The 18,513-nt window shown below is 36.6% G+C and overlaps 1 protein-coding gene across 2 annotated transcripts in view; it reads right to left on the bottom strand.

The window, feature by feature from the left end:
• Window positions 1–18,513, bottom strand: part of GABRB2 (gamma-aminobutyric acid type A receptor subunit beta2) — a 232,135-nt gene that overhangs the window by 43,678 nt on the left and 169,944 nt on the right. The gene's annotated exons all lie outside the window — the stretch shown is intronic.

Raw genomic sequence — 18,513 nt, 5'->3', positions numbered from 1 at the left:
CTATGCTCATGAGTGTACAGTTGCTGGGGACAGAAGTCTGTATAATAAAAACAAGTCCTCTGTTATAATGATACTTTCAATCCACGAGGCAGAATAGAATAAGCACACATATCTTGGTGAGTAAGCATATGTGTAACTGCAATGAATAAACACCTATTAGATTATTAACATAACTATACAGAGAAGCATGCAATGAAATCCATTAAATCTTAATATTTTACAAACACACCCACCCCAATATCCCACCTGCAGAGCATAAGTTGTATTTGTATATCATATTTCTTAAAAGAACTTTTGCATCCAGAAAGCTGAATTTTTACAAGTCTAAGAAGGAGGCAGGTCAGATATTGCTCCCCAATTTAAAGCAAAAAGCAAAACAAAACAAACAAAAACAAAACACAAACAAAAAATAAAAAATAAACCCCAAAATAAAAAAAAACTAGTTAAAAAGGTTGCTTAAATTCTTTTTGACATGTGACTTAAGTTCTTTTTGCTTTTTGACATGTGACTAGTGTTAGACCGGACTCGAATATCAGTCCTTTCATTCTTAGCTCTTATAATTTTCATTAAATCACATTTCTTCCAAAGAAAGCAAGTCAAATTTCCAAGAGTAGAAATGGATTAGTTTTCAAAGAATTACAGTGCTCTCAATTCGAGAATCTACATCAACCATAGCACAGCTCAAACAAAGTCTTAACTTTTCTAGAAGTCTGCATTCTTCTTTACTCATAAGAGCAACCATCTTTATCTGATGCAGAAATACAGATTTTTGTAAAGAGTCAATGAGAACTTGAACTTCTGGTTCCATAACTATAGGCCTTTAGATAATAGCTAATGATTTTCAAAAAGGCCTGTTTACTTGCAAACATCATAAAGTACATTGTAATCACAATTGTCAGGGTGCCTGGCTGGCTCAGTGGGTAGAGTATCTGACTCTTGATCTCATGGTGGTGAGTTCAAGCCCCACATTGGGCATGGAGCCTACTTAAAAAAAAAATTGTGGATATTTAATAGATTATACACCACCAACATTTTTCTTAGCATGATATCATTTAAAGCCACTTATTTTGTTAGAGAATGTCTTTCTTCGCATGAAACTTTGATTTAAAAGCAAATTATTCATAATTTTAAGAAGGGGAGTCCAGGTACAAAGTGAAAGGCACAGTAAAAATATTCTTCTCTTTCTCCATTAGTCTACCCCATTAATATTCTCTATCTAATCCTAAGAACTGAGGTGTCTGTCCCAAACAACAAGTGCTTTTATCTGTGATTTCAACTTTCTTAATATGGCCATGGGAATCCTCATAATCCAGGACTTCATCTCGAATATAATCCCGTTTCTCATTGGTTATTTGCACACAGCTCTCAGTTATGAAATTATTTAATCAATGACAATCCCATCTTGGCCAAACCAGTGTTAAATAACAAAAGAGGGCACCTGGCTCAGTTGATTGAGCTTCCTTCCAGCTCATGACACTGTAAATTGGATTTGATTTGTGGTACATAAACATGAAAGAAGGTATTTATGAAACAAGAAGGCCATCATTTTCTAGGGAAAAAAAATTGTCAAATGCTGCCATTTTCAAACGAGAATGGGAGTAAAGTCAACTCTTACATTTTCAATAAGAACTAAGTCTAAATTAGTAAAGAGTGTGTTTCTGGTTCTCCAGCTTCCTTTCCTCAGTTTTTATCTTCTCTCGTCCACTGCTACAAATCTTCTCACAGAAGCTCTCTGTGGGCAGAGGCATGGGAATATCTATGGCATTTCAATAATTATATAGGCAATGCCTCACAGTTGTTTAATAAGTAGAAATATTATCATGAAATATAGATTTTTGTCAAAATGCCAGCTATCTGACATGTGTTTGCTAGATAATTCCTTGCAGAGGAGAGGCACTTGGGATATATTGTTGAATTAGTAAAATATTTATTTAACACATGTGTGGATTTGGGTGATGGTTGCTTATCCAGATGCTTGGCATTGTGGAGGTATTCATCATGTCTATACCTCTGTTTCTTGCTCCTAATACAGTACCTGGCACAAAGTTGTATTAGACAAATATCTTCTTAGTGAATAAAAAAAAGCCACCCAAAGATAACACAGCCCTTAAGAAAAATCCAAAGGTTCTTTATTATGTATTTACCCTTATGTAATAGCTCAGCAAATTGCTTAACCTTTCTCTGTTCTTCATTTCTTAATCTGTAAATTGTAACAATAAACAATAACAACAACAAAAGCTACCTCATAGAGTTGTTATGCAGGAAAAACGAGTTGTTACTTACAAAATGCTTAGAGCAGTACCTGATAGATAATGCTCAAAAAGGTTAGCTAATAGTTTCTTTTCAAATAAGAATTATTGTAAATGAATTAAAAACTCATATTTCGTTGCATGTCACCTGGCTTCTATTTTATGAACACTTGAACACATTTACACAATGAGAAACTTGGGTGTCCAATGACACACCCTCTGGTGTGTTTGTAAATCGAAAATGAAACATTGGAAGTTTATTTTGATGTCAAACACTTTGGAATCTGACATAATGGAGCAGCATATTTGTAATACTTCTTAGTTACTGCTGGTCTTAAAAACTGCGATCTTCTTGACTTCATTTTGAGTTAACCAAGTATGGAATGCTGCCAATGGAAAGCAAATGTATGCTCTTGCATCACCGATTTCTAAAGACCAAAGACCAACAGTTTATGACTGTGCCAGGGTGGTCAAGTTCCAAATCCAGCTCAATATACTGTGTAGGATAAACTGAAAGCAGACCTAGTTTTATTTATTTTTCTTTTTCTTCCTCTTCTTTAAAAAAAAAAAAAACTTCTCTGAAGGAATATTTAACAGTGTCTCAAAGTGATTAAAAATAAAAGAAAACATATGCAAATATGTATGACCTGACTTTTACAGCTTTCATAACGATAATGAGTGAAAAATAATTAGATATCTTTTAAAAGATATCAGGAGGAGATGCACTGAAACTTCTCATTAATGTCTTGCAAATTAAATTCATCTTTTATATTTTATTCATGGGATTCCAGAAACTGAGTCATTAAATTATATTGTATTATTATCATTAAAAACATAACCCACATAAACTCAGATGGACTATAAATAAACCAAAATATAACTTCACTGGAATCTACCTGAAGGAATTAAAATTGTACAAAATGTTAAAGTTTCTGATCAGGACAGATAAACAAATACATTTAAAAATCTATGTATGTGAATGACAGATATACTGTCATATACTGATAAAAATATGTACTACATGAGATCTAAGGAGCAAAATTATCACGTTAAACACATTCACATAATAAAGGAATGTGTTCTCACAATTGTGACATTATCTTATTACATAACATGGCATTTAAAAAAGTTTTTTTCTCTCTTTAGTGTCAGTCTACTTGTCTATTTTGTTATCTACTAAGTAAATATTTCATTTCAGATGAAATATTTTTACTGTGCAAGAAATATGAACCTATACCAAGATATTAAACAGTGAGGGCTGGTGAGAACATTTAGAAGAAATGGATTATAAATGCCACCATTTTTTTTTTCCTAGTGAGAAATTAAAGAGACCTATTGTTCTCTTGTTCATTTAAACTTTGTTCTCCATTTGGACTGTTAAATGTTGTAGGGTAATTATTTTCTGTCTCCCATTGTAGCCAACATAGCAACTGTAACATAGTAGTTGCTTTAAACTGCTAATTCTTGGTCATCACAACCAATTGTTGATGTTTGAGGATTAAGGGCTAGTGTTATTGGGACAATCCACTCTAGTCATGGATGGTTTCAATTTTTTTAGGAACTATCTTATCTCGAATTTCATGCCCTTTTATGTGTCTATCACAGCACTCCACAAGTTTTTCTGAATTGAAAACCTCATTGTAAAAATTTTAGCATGCCACTCTATTAGTATTTAATTTTTATGTGGTTACTGTTATCGGTATATAAGTAACTATTATTAAAACTTAAGTTACATTCTGAGCAACACTAATCCTGTAATGTGCTTCGTGGAAAAGGGTTCTAAGTAAATGTATTTGGGAGTAACTGTGCATTTCGGGCCCCTCTTGTAGTCACAAACATTTAACACAGTAAAGTTTAGATAATTCCTCAATAAAGAATTTGCTTAATATTACTTACCCCTGGCATTCTCCGTACCTATTTCACCAGAGACATTTTTTTAGGACACAAAAAATATCCATCCAATGCAATAATTCCATAAAATGCTAGAGTTAGTCACACATTTTAGGGTGCTTTAGTTAGGTTCCCCCCAAACCAGATAAGTACTGGAAAAGGCACATAGTCCCTTGGAGCTATGTCTTGCTCTTTAGTTGATTAATCTTTTTTTTTTTCCTCCAAAAAAATTTCCAGAAGAGAAGAAAAAACATTTTCAATAACAACCAGGTCAAATTGCCTTTTAAAGCAGACAAACGTTTTGGGGAAGCAGCAGGACCTAATGTGCAACGGGAAAGCAGGCCTTTGTCTCATGACTAACTCAGTGACCACAATCAGAAGTCTATCAGTCCACAATCAGAATGGACTACACGCCACACAGTCTTGTATGTTTGCAAAAGTGCAAGACTGAGAACAGTCAATGCCAATTAGTTATGGGGATTTTCCAAGAGGGAGAGAGACTCGCTTGTCAGCTACAACTGTTTAAATTCAGCAATGAAAGCATTCCAAAGACACTCTGAGTGATTGCTCTGACTCCTTAATTGCATCTTATTCTTCACTCTGCTCTTTAGATGGACTGCTAGACACTAATGTTCTGCTGTCAAATCATTTCTAGGCCTTGAGAGCTCAAAATAATCTGCCTAGGGTGGGTCAGACTTGATTACCAAGTGGCATCTTAGTAAGGACACCATCAAGTCATGGCCCAGCATTCATCCTACATCACAGATAACCCATTTTTTGTGTTATTAGCTTTTTCAAATTCAAATCTTATGTAAGAGGAGAGGAAATTGATCATAATCAAGTAAAATGTTAGATTTTGTGCTCTAAAGATGATTTCTCTTTTTGGATTTCAATGCAATATTCACTATTTGTTTTCTCTGTATGGAAGCAGAGTGCTCTGGTGGCTGTTCCTGCAAGTTTAACTCCTTAATGTGTTTCTTAAGCTTCCTTAAGTTTGCAGAGCTCAAGCAATTAAGCTGATGATACAGGTAAAATAAACCAATTAATAATATAAACAATAATAACCACAACCACAACAATAATAGCTGCCATTTCAAAGTCCTTATGTGTCAGTGACTGCCTTAAACTCTTTACACGGTTCTGTCTAGAACCATATAAACCAGGGGCGCCTGGGTGGCACAGTCGGTTAAGCGTCCGACTTCAGCCAGGTCACGATCTTGCGGTCCGTGAGTTCAAGCCCCGCGTCAGGCTCTGGGCTGATGGCTCAGAGCCTGGAGCCTGTTTCCGATTCTGTGTCTCCCTCTCTCTCTGCCCCTCCCCCGTTCATGCTCTGTCTCTCTCTGTCCCAAAAATAAATAAACGTTGAAAAAAAAAATTTATAGAACCATATAAACAAGACTGGGTTATGGTTACAAGCATTCTTCCCCACTACCCAACCCTGCTTTTTTTTTCCGTATGCATTAGCCCTAAGTCCTGAAGTAACATAGAAGAGGCAGAGAACTGTTAGTGCTGCTCAAATTTCACGTGCATAAAAATCACCTGGAAATCTTGTTAAAATGCAGTGTGAACTAGGATTAAGTGGGTAGAGCCTGAGATTCTGTAGTTCTAATAAACTTCCAGGTGGGGGGATGGTGTTTACCCATGGACTAACCTCTTCATAGCCAGGAGAGTGTTGCAGAGCGAAAGTCATTTCCCTTGCCATGGGAATCAGCAAAGGGATGCTGGTATCTAGCCTGACCAAGAGAAGAACAATGTTTCTTCTGAACAAAGGTTTTACAAGCTCCAAAATTAAAATATTTTCTCCCAGCTCTGTCTCTCTTATAAGGGACTAGAGGAGATGTTTCTGATGCCGTCTCTACCCAGGGTCTGGTTCTCTTCATTAATCTATGGTCTACAATTACCAACAGCATAGAACAGAAAGATGGAGCCAGGTCTGAAGGGTTTCTGCTCATTTGTATTCACACCAGGTTTATTTGATTACTTAGGATTAAGAACAGTCCACTCTGGCATCAGATCTCTGCATCTTTTGTTTATATTCTTCAACATACTAGTCAACAGGCTTCAAGTTTCCTGCCTTCTTCTAATCTGTGCTACACATGATGCTATTACACTTCATTTAAAAACAGGCTGGTGTGCCATTTCTATGCCTTAGGAAAGCATAAAAAAATGGAAAACAAAAATATGAAAAAATTCTTTATGGCCTTTTCAACAGGTCCAGACTTAAAAGCAAATTCTTCACTCAGGCATTCAAAACTCTGATCACGGGGCTTCTATCTGCTTCGCAGCCTCATCTTCTATTGCACTTCTTCCTCTTCCAAAGCTCTCATCTCTACCCTTCTACTTCCTTTTGCAATCCTTTGACCTCCAGGCCTTGGTTCAAGCTAACTGAAACATTTTTCCCACTGATATCAAATTTCTCTACAATTTCAGGGCCCATCTCAACTTTCCAAGACACTGTCTCATTTTCCCTCAGTAGGGAACTTCCTGTCTTTCTTTCCTGATGTTTTCACAGCACTGTTTGAATTTCTACAACATAGCTGTTATAGACAGTTTTGCATCAGAGGGTTTGTGGATGTGTTGGTCTCAGCCACCAGACCACCCTGGAGGGTGAAGAACCAAGCCTGATAATTCTGTGCCTGTCTTCTCCTTAATGCAGGTCTTAATAAGGGAGGGAGTCATGTAAGCGTGGCTGTACTGAATGGTCAACACACTAACCCTTTCATTGTAGTTCACCAGATCCCACTCCCGAAGGTGGAATGATGAGCAGATGCTACTTGCTGAATTGTAAGATGGTGGGACTGCAAACCTGAGATTGTTAGTGACTTGGGATGTGGAATCCCCATGCAGTAGCCTTCGAGTCACTAAAAGAAAGGTGGTACCATTGGTACCAGTTCATAAAAGTTGAAGCAAAGGCCATTGTGTCAAAAGAAACTTTTGTTGGTGTTGCTGACTTTTAATATATGTTGTCATTCTTAGGTGAACAACAGTATCCTTGGAGTGGCCACATGGCCCTCTGATAATGACTTTCTCTGGGCTGATAGATTTTGGAAGCCAAATTGCCACAATAGCCTCCAGAGGCAGCCAATACCTGCTGTGCAAATGGAATAATGCTCCCTGGTGACAAGGGGATTTAGTCCCATGGAAGAGTTTGTTAGCTCAAGAGTGAGGGAAGATACTTAAATTAACAAGGCCAACCAAATGGCCTAAGAGATATGCACAGCTGTGCAATAAAATGCCATCAAGTGTTACACCAACCCATCCGCTTTCTCATAAGGGGTGGCAGAGAAAGTGAAGAGCTCGCTTACTGATGTTGGGAGTGGTCTGGGTCTCTCCATGTTAACTCATTCTTTGGTACACCTTCACTGTGACAGGGGTCAGCTGAGGACTCACACATTTAAAGATATTAGGCAAGATGCTCTTGTACAGGAATTTTTAGTCTAAATATCTGGCTGGCCAGTGAAACAGACCGTTAGCATGTGTCTTGACTAATAAGAAAATCTTCATTCTGCCCTTAAACTCCATATATGACTGACCCTTCTTTGCTTGCATAACATCCTGTGTTAATTCTCAGGATATTTATTAAATTATCTGGTAAGGAATTCATACCCTATACTCAAATATGAAGTCTCATTTAAACAGCGAGCCTACATTCTTCAAATTGGTATCCATGGCTTGTACTGGAAAGGTGGCAAATACCAGACATTTATTACATTTACTAAGATGGGCCCAAATTGTGTTTGGTAAGGGGCTTATGTGAACAGCAGGAGGGAGGCCTGGGGGCTGATAGCATGCTAGCTGCTCATGCAAATATACATGCATAGTTAAACATGGCATTGCTATTCTGTTTGGGGGAATCAGGAAGAATTCATCAAGGTGATCTAACGCAAGGGATTTTTAAAGTTGCTACTAGCTAACATTTTAAATCATTTTCTGTGTGATGCCATGTTCTTCACAAGCATTATCTCATTTAATCCTTTTGAAGCAGAAATTGTTATTATTCCCAGCTCACAGATGAACAAACAACAATTTGAAGAGGTTAAACATCTTGCCCAAAGGTCAGAAATGGTAATTGAACTAAATCCCCTTTAACACTAGGGTCCAACTCCTCAGTAACTCTATTTATTACCTCATACTACTTATTCAAGGCCATATTTTCAAATTATTCTGTAATAGTACAGAAATATGTCTGTAATCCTCCCTCTTACTGTATCAATGCCTTTATGCGGTGTGACTTTGCAGTTCCTCCCAAGAAGAGGTAGAATCTTTCCCTACACCTTGAATCTGAGCTGCCCTTGACACTTGTTTTAATCAAAGAAGTAACACTGAGCCAAGTTGTGAGCTTGGGCTAGTGAAGGTTTGGCAGCTCCCCCCTCCCCTTTCTTTTGGAATCCTGCTGCCACCCTGTGAAAGGCTTGGATAGCCTGTGGAGAAGCAGGGACATGTGTCCACTCACCCCATCACAGCAGTCAGACAGCCCCAAGCCTATCTGTGTGAGAACCACATGCATGTGTGGGCCTGGTTCTGAGCCTCTCGGCCAACCTGTAGCTTCCTAAGCAATAATAAATGGTTTCTGTTTTAATCCACAGTTTGGGGTAGATTGTTAATTACTAAAAGCTAATGGAGAGCACTAGGTTCTGTAGAAACAGGAAAACAAACATTTTTTCTTCATAGAATGGTATATACACCTTCATTTCCAAGATAAAATTCATGCTCACAGCTGGGCCTTGCTTCAGAGAATCTCCAACTGGTTTTATAAATACTATGGGCTCAGCCATATGGCATAACCTAAATCAAGAGACCTACCTAGGTTCCTATCCCAGTGCTGCTATATACAAGTTGTAGAATTTTGGACCAATCATACATTCTTTAGAACTCTGTTTCTATACCTAAAAAATAAAGTTGTTCTAAAACAGCAACCCCCAATTTTTGGTTTTAGAACTCCTTTATACTCAAAAAATTATTAAGAACTCCCAAAAGCTTTTGTTTATGTGGTTTACACCCACTGATACATACTATCTTAGAAATTAAAAGATATTTAAAAATATCTATCCATTAATTCATTTATAACAATAATGATCCTATTTTCATGTTAACATAAATGTCATTTTTATGAATGGTAGCTATATTTTACAAAATACAAAAACTTATTGAGAAGACTGGCATTGTTTATATTTTTATAAATTTCTTTTTGGCTGGCTTAACAAGACAGCTGGATTCTCAACGTTGCTTCTGCATTCAGTGGTTGTGATAATGTGAGTCTTTTGAAAACATGACTGTACATTTTGAAATAATGAAAGTGAAAAATGCAGATAAAGGCTTAGTATTACTATGAAGTGAGCTTTAACCTTCAGAACACTCTGAAAGGGTCTCAGCAACCAACCAGGGGTCTTGTAGATTATACTTTGAGTCACTGTTCTAGATGATTTCGAATTTGAAATTTGGTTAAATTTAAGGAGAACTCCAAATAATTCATTTGGATTTAAATTATTAAGGACTACCCAAAACTAGCAATTTTATTTCCTGTAGAGTAGAAATAAAAACAAGGGGACCCTGAAAGATCATTTCAAAAGATCATTTTTATTCGATAGAGTAAAAGTGTGTGTTGTGTGTATGTCTGTGTGTGTGTATGACATTCTTACAATTAAACGTAAATCATTTGGTTCTTTGATGCAGTGAAATTCTTGAGAATTTTTTTAAAAAAGAAAGTTAATGCATTTGCATACAATTGAAGCTACTGTCCATCCATATCAACTATCAGTTTGGTCAAAGTTGGACCTATGTGAATGAAGTGAATAGTTCATTCTCTTTGTTTGGCCTCTAAATACCAATGCAAATTAATTCATACAAATAAGACCTTGAGGGGAGCCTGGGTGGCTCAGTAGGTTGAGCATCCACCTTTGGCTCAGATCATGATCTCGCAGTCCATGAGTTTGAGCCCCACATCAGGCTCTGTACTGACAGCTCAGAGCCTGGAACCTGGGTCAGATTCTGTGTCCCCTCTCTCTCAGCCCCTCCTGTGCTCATGCTCTATCTCTCTTTGTGTCTCAAAAAAAAAAATAAAAATAATAAAAATAAGACCTTGAATGTGACTTCATTAGTGCAGGCCAAGCAGTTAAAATTTGTAGCTTCTAACATGGAATAAAACCTTTCCAGCTTAAAAAATAATATGCAGAAAACATCTAAAGTAATGCCAAAAGCCTTGACCAAATTGTTGCAAGTCTGCTCTTTTCTAAACTGTTGATTATATTCCTGGTTTGAGAAAAAAATTACTCCTTAAACATAATTTTTTAAATGCTGACACCAAAGATGACATATAGAACATGTGAGACATACTTAAAACTAAATAATTATCAAGATTTGACCCAAATTCAACCAAACTAAGGGCAGTATCCTTATGTCTATATAGTTTTGTTTGTTTGCTTTTGTTGTTTCTAAGCTGAATAGAGAATTAGCTTGCTTTGGTGATTTTAATGAAATGTCCACAAATTCTTTGATATTGCTACCTACAAATGATGAAACTTAATTTCTGTCTCCTGGAGTGTGGGCTGGACTTAGTGATACACTTCTAAGATATAGAATACAACAGAAATTATAGGATGTCACTTATGAGATTAGGTTATAAAAAGACTGGAGCTTCTGTCTTGAATGTATCTCTTTCTTTCTCCTTCACCTCTTCAGGTTCCAATACATTGCAACCTGTTTTGTGCAGAGACTAACATGGCGAGAAAGAGAAGGAGGCCTCCATCAGACCAAGAAACTGAGGCCCTCGGTCAAATAGGAACACCATGAGGGACTGAGACCTGCCACAACTCTGAGCGAGCTTAAAAAAATGGGTCCTTACCCAGCTGAACCTTCAGATGAGACCACAGCCCTGACCAATAGCCTGACTACACCTCATGAGAAACCCTGAGCCAGAATCACTTATCTAACTGACTTGTGATTTCTGACCTTCCAGAAACTATGAGACAATAAATGTCTGTTCTTTTAAGCTGCTAAGCTTTAGGGTAATTTGTTACCCATCAATAAATAATATAAACCCGCTACCTTGCACTTGAGCATGGTCTAATAAAACAAACACAGATGGGTTCAAATATTGCCTACTTCCTACTATGTCTCCAGAGCCTAACTCCACTAAAAAAGCAAATAATGCCACTTGTATTTTCTATGTTGTTCTAAGAACTGGAAAAAATGCTTGCAAAACAATTAGCACACTAGTTTAATGATGACTGGCCATCATTACTCTGATTAGTGATACCTATAGGTAAAGCAAAATTTTTATTTTTATTTTTAAATTATCTACAGTTTAAAAATTAAGTTTCCAAATGCAACTTTTAGGTTCAGTTCAAGTTAGAAAACAATTGTTCATTTACTATGCAAAAGCTACTAAGTTCTCACTCTGTGGGATGAAGAATTGGGTAAATCATTTAATGTCTAACTTCAGTAAATAATGGGCACAACCTTTAATATGTGATAAAGTAGTATTCCTTTTCTTGGAGGGTCTGAACAGAGTAAAAAAGGAAGGAAGCTGATTTAATGGCTGTCTCATACTACCAGCACCTGGGTTAAAACATTTGGCAGTTAAATAAGGACTAAGACTCTCAAATGCTTCAGGGGTCAAACAAAATAGGTAATGTATACGTTCTGAATGTACTGAACTGGGGAGTGTAGTCCTGCACCCAAGATAATTCAAATTCAGGTACTACTGCCAAAAATTAAGGCATTGTGCTGGCAAAAAAAAAAAAGTATATTCTGGATAAATCTATCACCTGAATCTGTGCATTTCAATCCTAAATGATCACATTTGCTACTAGTTTAATTTCTAAATTGGGTAAAACCAATTTGTTTGAAAATGTGGAAGCCCCTTTCTTTCACAATTGGTTATTAACAGACACAGGAGCTGTGTGCTTCTTCTAATATAATGGTAATCACGTCATTGATTTCAAACCAATAAATGCCAAAAGGAAACAATTTTCAAGATGGTGGGGTGTTTAGGTGATTTGTGCAAACTGCTTCCAGACTCTGGAACTGCAGCTGTAATATTTGCACTTTAAATATTTACAACTCAGCTTGAGACAAGCTTCCTGAATGTCCAAACATAACTAAGGTAATACCTTTGATTTGGCAGCAGGTAAGTCCAGTGTACCTGATACCTGGTACTGATCCTTCCAATCCCAATCAACTTTTTTACTAGTACTTCTTCTATCTAGAACTTGGATATTTTTTGGTATGTGACATTAAAGCAAACTATCCACAAAGATTTCATAAAGCAAAACAAACACCAAATACTAAAATTTATTTCCTTGGTTCCTAAGGATTGTGCAATTACAGCTAATAGGGCAATTTTCTGACTGGAGAAAAAACTCAATTGATTTTCAAATTCAAGGGCAGTTTTCTCCAAACCACAGTATCTTTATAGAACTATGATTTTACAGTACAAACGGCTTCTAAGATGAGGGGGAAAATAAAGGACTAATATTACCAACATAGCAAATTGGCATTTAATATAACAGCCCTAGGACTTAAAGAGTGATTCACCTCAGCAGTATCCTCAAATTTTTGTGACCAACAAATCACCTCCAGGACCTGTTAAACATGCCTATTCCTGGGCCATACCTACAGAGTCTAATTGTGTAGGCTAAACATGTAGGTACATTAATAAATGTACCAGCAAGTACTGATGCACAGACCACATGTCCATGCTTCAAGAGAAACTCTGCTCTATAGAGTTTGAAAAATTCCTTTAAAATTTCAAGAATATCCTAAGACGTACATATGTTTTCTTAGATGTAGGGTTCCTGGAGATTTTGGGACTCTGTAACCTTGGAGTCTGTATGAGATAATGAATCTCTCCTCTGGCTCATGGCATATATATTTGCAAATTTGTCATTTATAGATGTCCAAAATAAAACTCTAGCTACGGGCTCGACCTTCAAAGTATATTCATCGAATTCTCTCCCTCTCCCAGTATTAGTGTCATAGACTATGAGTACATCATCTCATGCCTGCAAAACTGCTATAGCTGCTAACTGATTTCCCAGCTTCCATTTGTATTCCCCTATATATAGTAGGCAGTGAGCTTTAAAAGAATACCCTGACATGTCACTCTGCTCAAAAGCTTCTAGTGGCTTTTCATTTTACCTTATAAATAAATAAAACAACCCACCCCCCTTACATGATCTGACTCTGGTCCTGTCTACCTCTTTGAAGTCACTTCTATTAATTTTATACTGGCCTGGTCTGCTCTTTAAACACAAGAAGCTCATTCCTTGTCTTGAAGCCTTAGCTCTTTCCTTGCACTCCCTTCATGTAGATCTTTACATAGATGATTCTTATTGCTTGTTCAGGTTTCAGCTTCAGTGACCAAATGAAGCTTGACCTCTGTATCTTATTCTGAGCTGTCACCTAGATTCCCCATTGCAGTTGTTCTCTACATTTTTACATTGTTTAATTTTCTATATACTTGATCATTCAGGAATGAGCTTCTCTATTTATTCCATTGTCTGGCTCTCTGTACTACGATGTACATTCCTATAGGGCAGGAATGTGTCTTTTCTGTTCACTGTGGTATATAAAACATCTAGGATATTGCTTGGTACATTGTAGGTACTAAATAAATGTTTTTGAATGAATAAGTAAAACCTGTTGATTAACACCTATATAACAGATAACACTGGTCTCATCTGCATATATTCAAAATAAATAAAAACATCTTTAGTTGGTATATAGCTTAAAACCTAACAGATTAATAACTTTTAATAAGAAGTATTGGACTCAAATCACATCAAACATATATTAATAGACAGGAAGGAAGATGTCCTATTTACATGGAAGCTTTGCCACCATTTAATATGTACAAGAGTGTTTGGTACCTCATTTAAAATTCATACTACAAAGGAATATGTCCTCTTGGTTAATGCTCTATGGAATGACGATACTTTTATAAAGTGCCTTATTGATATCACAAAAATGTATTATTCAAAAATAGACTTCTGCCATTGATTTGTTGACATGCCACTTAACTCCTATTCCATATTCCATTTGGAGGTTTCTCCAAAATACAAAGCACACTGGTGGATATACGCTTTTAACAAATACAAGGGGAAAGAAAAAATTAAGTGGAATTTAAAACCAGAGTTTAGAGTGAAACACATGCAAATAAATAGGATAAGGTAAAGGCAAAGGAAGACTGATGTTTTGCTACACTTTTTCAAATATGCAAACCTACCTAAATTTAAGCAAATAAATGGTTGAATAGACTAACTGGACATCATATTTTAAGATTTGTTATAATAAAGAAAAGCCAGAACATTTTATGACTTTTTTTATAGTTGTAATGTGATTTAGGAGACCTTATATAATCTTTCCGGATCCTATCTATCTTCACAACCTATGCTAGAGATATGACATATTAAACAGAATAACTATAGTACATAAGATAAGGGTTCTCTGCCAACCAAAAGCCAGTATCAGTTGAAACTGCTCCTCTCCACAGCTCCTGTTGAATCTGTACTGTACCTCCATTGCAGCCATGATTGATTACACATGATTGGATGTCTACATTAGGCTGGAGTAAGCATATTCCTTTGGTACAAGTATGGAATCCAAATATTGAGAGACTGAATCAGCATATTTACCGGTGTTATATGAAAAGATAATTATTCAGAAAGGAGGGAAGAATAGGAACAAAGAAACCATAACTATAAGAAAGCAGAGGAAGTTGATATGCAGAAAAAGAACAATGAAGCACAGATATCATGGGAAAAGATACACGGGGCCCCTGAGAAAATCACAGAGAGGCAGGGAGAGACATGGACAGAGAGGTAGTCTAGTTCCAAAGCCGGAAGGATATCCTTGGAATCCTAGATATTCCCCAATAGTCTTGAACATCATTTCCTGAGATGCTTCTGAGATTGTTGTGTTCTTATTCAATACATATTTATTGAATGCCTACTATGTGCAAGCATGGTTCTCAGCACTTTTGGCACACTGATAGAAAAAAAAAAAGATAAAAAAACCCCAGCTGCCCTCAGTGAGAATGCATTCTAGCTGAGAGAGACAGAAAATAGATAGTAGGCATAACAAACAGGCAAATTACACAGTATATTAGAAAGTAATATAATTTATATTGGCTATGGACAAATAAAAAAGTAGAGCAAGGTGAGCAGGATGTAGAATCTTGGGAGGGCACTTAGGTTGCATGTTTAAATTGGGTGCTCAGTACAGACCTCATCAGAAATCTGACATATAAGCAAAGACTGATGAAGGATTTAGACCTAAGCCTACTGGTGGAAGAGCATTTTAGGTAGAAAAAACAGATAGTGGAAAGGCCGAAAGCTGGGAGGATACATGGTGTATTAGAAACACAGTAAGAAATCCAGTGCAGCTGGAACACTATGAGCAAAGTGAATGAACAGGAGGTGAGGTCACAAGAGGCACTGGGGAAGGGGGTCTTATAATATGGAATCGTGTAGGCTATTATTTGGAATTTGGTTTCAAACTCTGAGTGAGGACTTTGAGAAAAGACATGACAAGGTTGGGTATGTGTATTAAGATGAGTATTCTAGCTTCTATGTACAGAATGATCAATATGGAGGTAGATAAAGTTTGAAAAACGAAAACCAATCAGAGGTGGAAGCAAAAGAGGTGGTGATGGGTGGTAGAATTTTAGAAATATTTTGTAATCCCAAGTAATAGGATTTTATGGAAGATGTGAAAAAAAGAGAGTGGACAATTATATCCCAAGGTTTCTCCTTTGAGCAAATGGAAAGATGAGGTTGAAATTAAATGAGATAAGAAGGGCTGCTCACATTAAAGATTTTGGAGAGAAGATGAACAGTTCCATTTGGGACATACAGTTGGATATGTAAAGTCTGGTAGAGAAGTTTGTTTGGGAGAGAAATCTGGATTAGAGATAAATTTTTGGGTTCAATTAGCATATTGATGATAGGTAATGCCATGCAAATTTATGAGGTAACCTAAAGAAGTGAATGTAGATTAGGAAGAAATCCAAGAAGTGAGTCGTGGTGTGCTCTTGTATTAAATGAAGAGAAACAAACCACAAAGGAGACTGAGAAAAAAAATCAGAAGTAAGAAGGAAACCTAGAGAGAATGCAGTCAATGATGTCAATGGAGGAAAATGTATTAAGGAGCAGAGGGTAATAAACAGTGCCAACTGATCCTGATGTGACAGGCTGTGGAACCTGTACAAGATGAAAGCTGAAGAATGCCCATTTGAGTTAACAATGTGAAGACCACTGTCAATCATGAAAATGCAGTTTTGGTGGTATAGTGGAAGAGAAAGGCATACTGGTATGATTTTATGATAGCATAAGAATATATGCAACTAAAGGCATTTTGCTACAAAAGGGAAAAAAAAAGAAGTGGTGTGGTAGCTAGCAGAATTTGTTGGGTGGAAGGAAGATAAGTTTTGTAAAGTTGGAAGAAATAGCAACAGCATTGCTTATAATACTGATTGAGTCTCAGTAGAGACCTGACAATTGATGATATAGGAAAGAGAAGGTAGATTGATAAAGTCATCTTCTTAAGTGGGCAAAATGAAGGAATTATATTTCAATGGAAGCACAGTAACCACAGGGGTAAGGCAGATGTGTGGGCATGGATTCTGGTAGGTGGATAGGTGTTGTGGTGGGAATATTCTAAGTTCTTTTTTACAATGATTCAGTTTTCTTAATGAGGTAGGAAACAATGTCATTAGCTGAGCGTGAGAATGTGGTAGGAGATGTTGAGAAAGTAAGAAGAGAGGGAAGAAGACAAAAAGTAGTCATTTAGGACACAGGGAGAATGAATGGGCCAGGCAGGTATATTCAGCAGCATTAAAGTCTGAAGTCTGTGGTCATGAATTTAAAGTTTCTTTGCTTGAGCTAATTTAAGTGGACTTTTTGTTTGTATCCAAAAAACCTTGAATTACCTGGAAACAGTTTTGCCTCCTGGGAAATCTGTGGGTGGCAATTTTTTACTTTGATGTTTTAGTAATGAAAATCTAGGGCACCATTATGTGTTGTTTTTTTCATTGAAAAGGGGGAAAAAACTAACTCATTTTAGCACATCTAAGCATACTTAGTCCAAACTATTAAGGACTCACAAGTTAGATGTACTACAAACAAATATATATGTATTCAAGATTCAATAATATAATTTTTGAAATATTTGCTATTTTGTCTCACCAATGTAGTTTTCCAGTGTTCTACTACTATGCAATGCTGACAATATAGTGCATAGTTTTAGGATCTCTGCATAACAACACTGATAAACTTATAAAAACATCAAATTTGTTTCATTGTTTTAAATAACACTGTAGTTAAGTTTGAAACAAAATATTCTTTTAGACACATATGTTGAAACCTAATCCCCAATGTGATTGATGGTATTTGGAGATGGGGCCTTTGGGAGGTGATTAGTTCATAGAGGTAGAACCCTCATGAAGGAGATTAGTGTCTCCCTAAGAGACCAAAGAGCCCCCTTGCCTCTTTCTACCATGTGAGGACACAGCAAGAAGACAACTATAAATGAACCAGAATATAGGCCCTCACCAGACACTAATTCTGCTGGTGTCTCCAACTTGGACTTCTAGCCTCTAGAACCATGAGAAATAGAGCTCTGTTGTTTACAAGCCACAAAGTCTATAATATTACGTTATAGCAGCCTGAAGGGACTAAGACACATCCTATATACACACACAGAGTTTCTGAAGATACATGATTTCTCTCAAGGTATAAGGGTGGCAGCAAGACAGATATGTCTACTAGAAATATGATGATGACAGTGAAAAATGATAACAGTGTATTCACTGACATTTTGACATATGCCAAACACTATGAAATACTTTAAATAACCTCTTAATACTTATAATAATCCTATGAATGGGTTATTTTTGTTGCCACTTGGTTTATAAACTCTCAGAAATGATGAGAATAGGGATTTTCATTATGGTAGGAAGAGCTACAGATGAAAGAACAATGATGTAAGTCTGTAGGAATTCATGCCAAATTTTACTTTTAAGAAAACAAAACAGAGGCGGCATCTGGGTGGCTCAGTACGTTAAGTGACTGACTCTTGATTTTGGCTCAGGTCACAATCTCACAGTGAAATGGAGCCCCACATTGGATTCTGTGCTGGGTGTGAAGCCTGCTTAAGATTCTCCCTCTCCCTCTGCTCCTCCCTGCTCACTTGTACATATGCACACTCCCTCTCTCTCTCAAAAAAAAAAATAAAATAAAATAAAAAATAAAAAAAATAAAGAAAATGAAAAGAATATGTATTTTTTAGATTTTTCACAGTAAGGCCTGGGAGATGACCCACCCTGCAGCAATGAGCACCTCTGTTACCCAGACTGCAGTCTCTAACATTTCTCATG

Source organism: Prionailurus viverrinus, chromosome A1 (assembly GCF_022837055.1).
Source record: "Prionailurus viverrinus isolate Anna chromosome A1, UM_Priviv_1.0, whole genome shotgun sequence".
Classification (NCBI taxonomy): domain Eukaryota; kingdom Metazoa; phylum Chordata; class Mammalia; order Carnivora; family Felidae; genus Prionailurus; species Prionailurus viverrinus.
The sequence above is the reverse complement of the archived record's forward strand: the minus strand, read 5'-3'. Positions and strand labels throughout refer to the sequence as shown.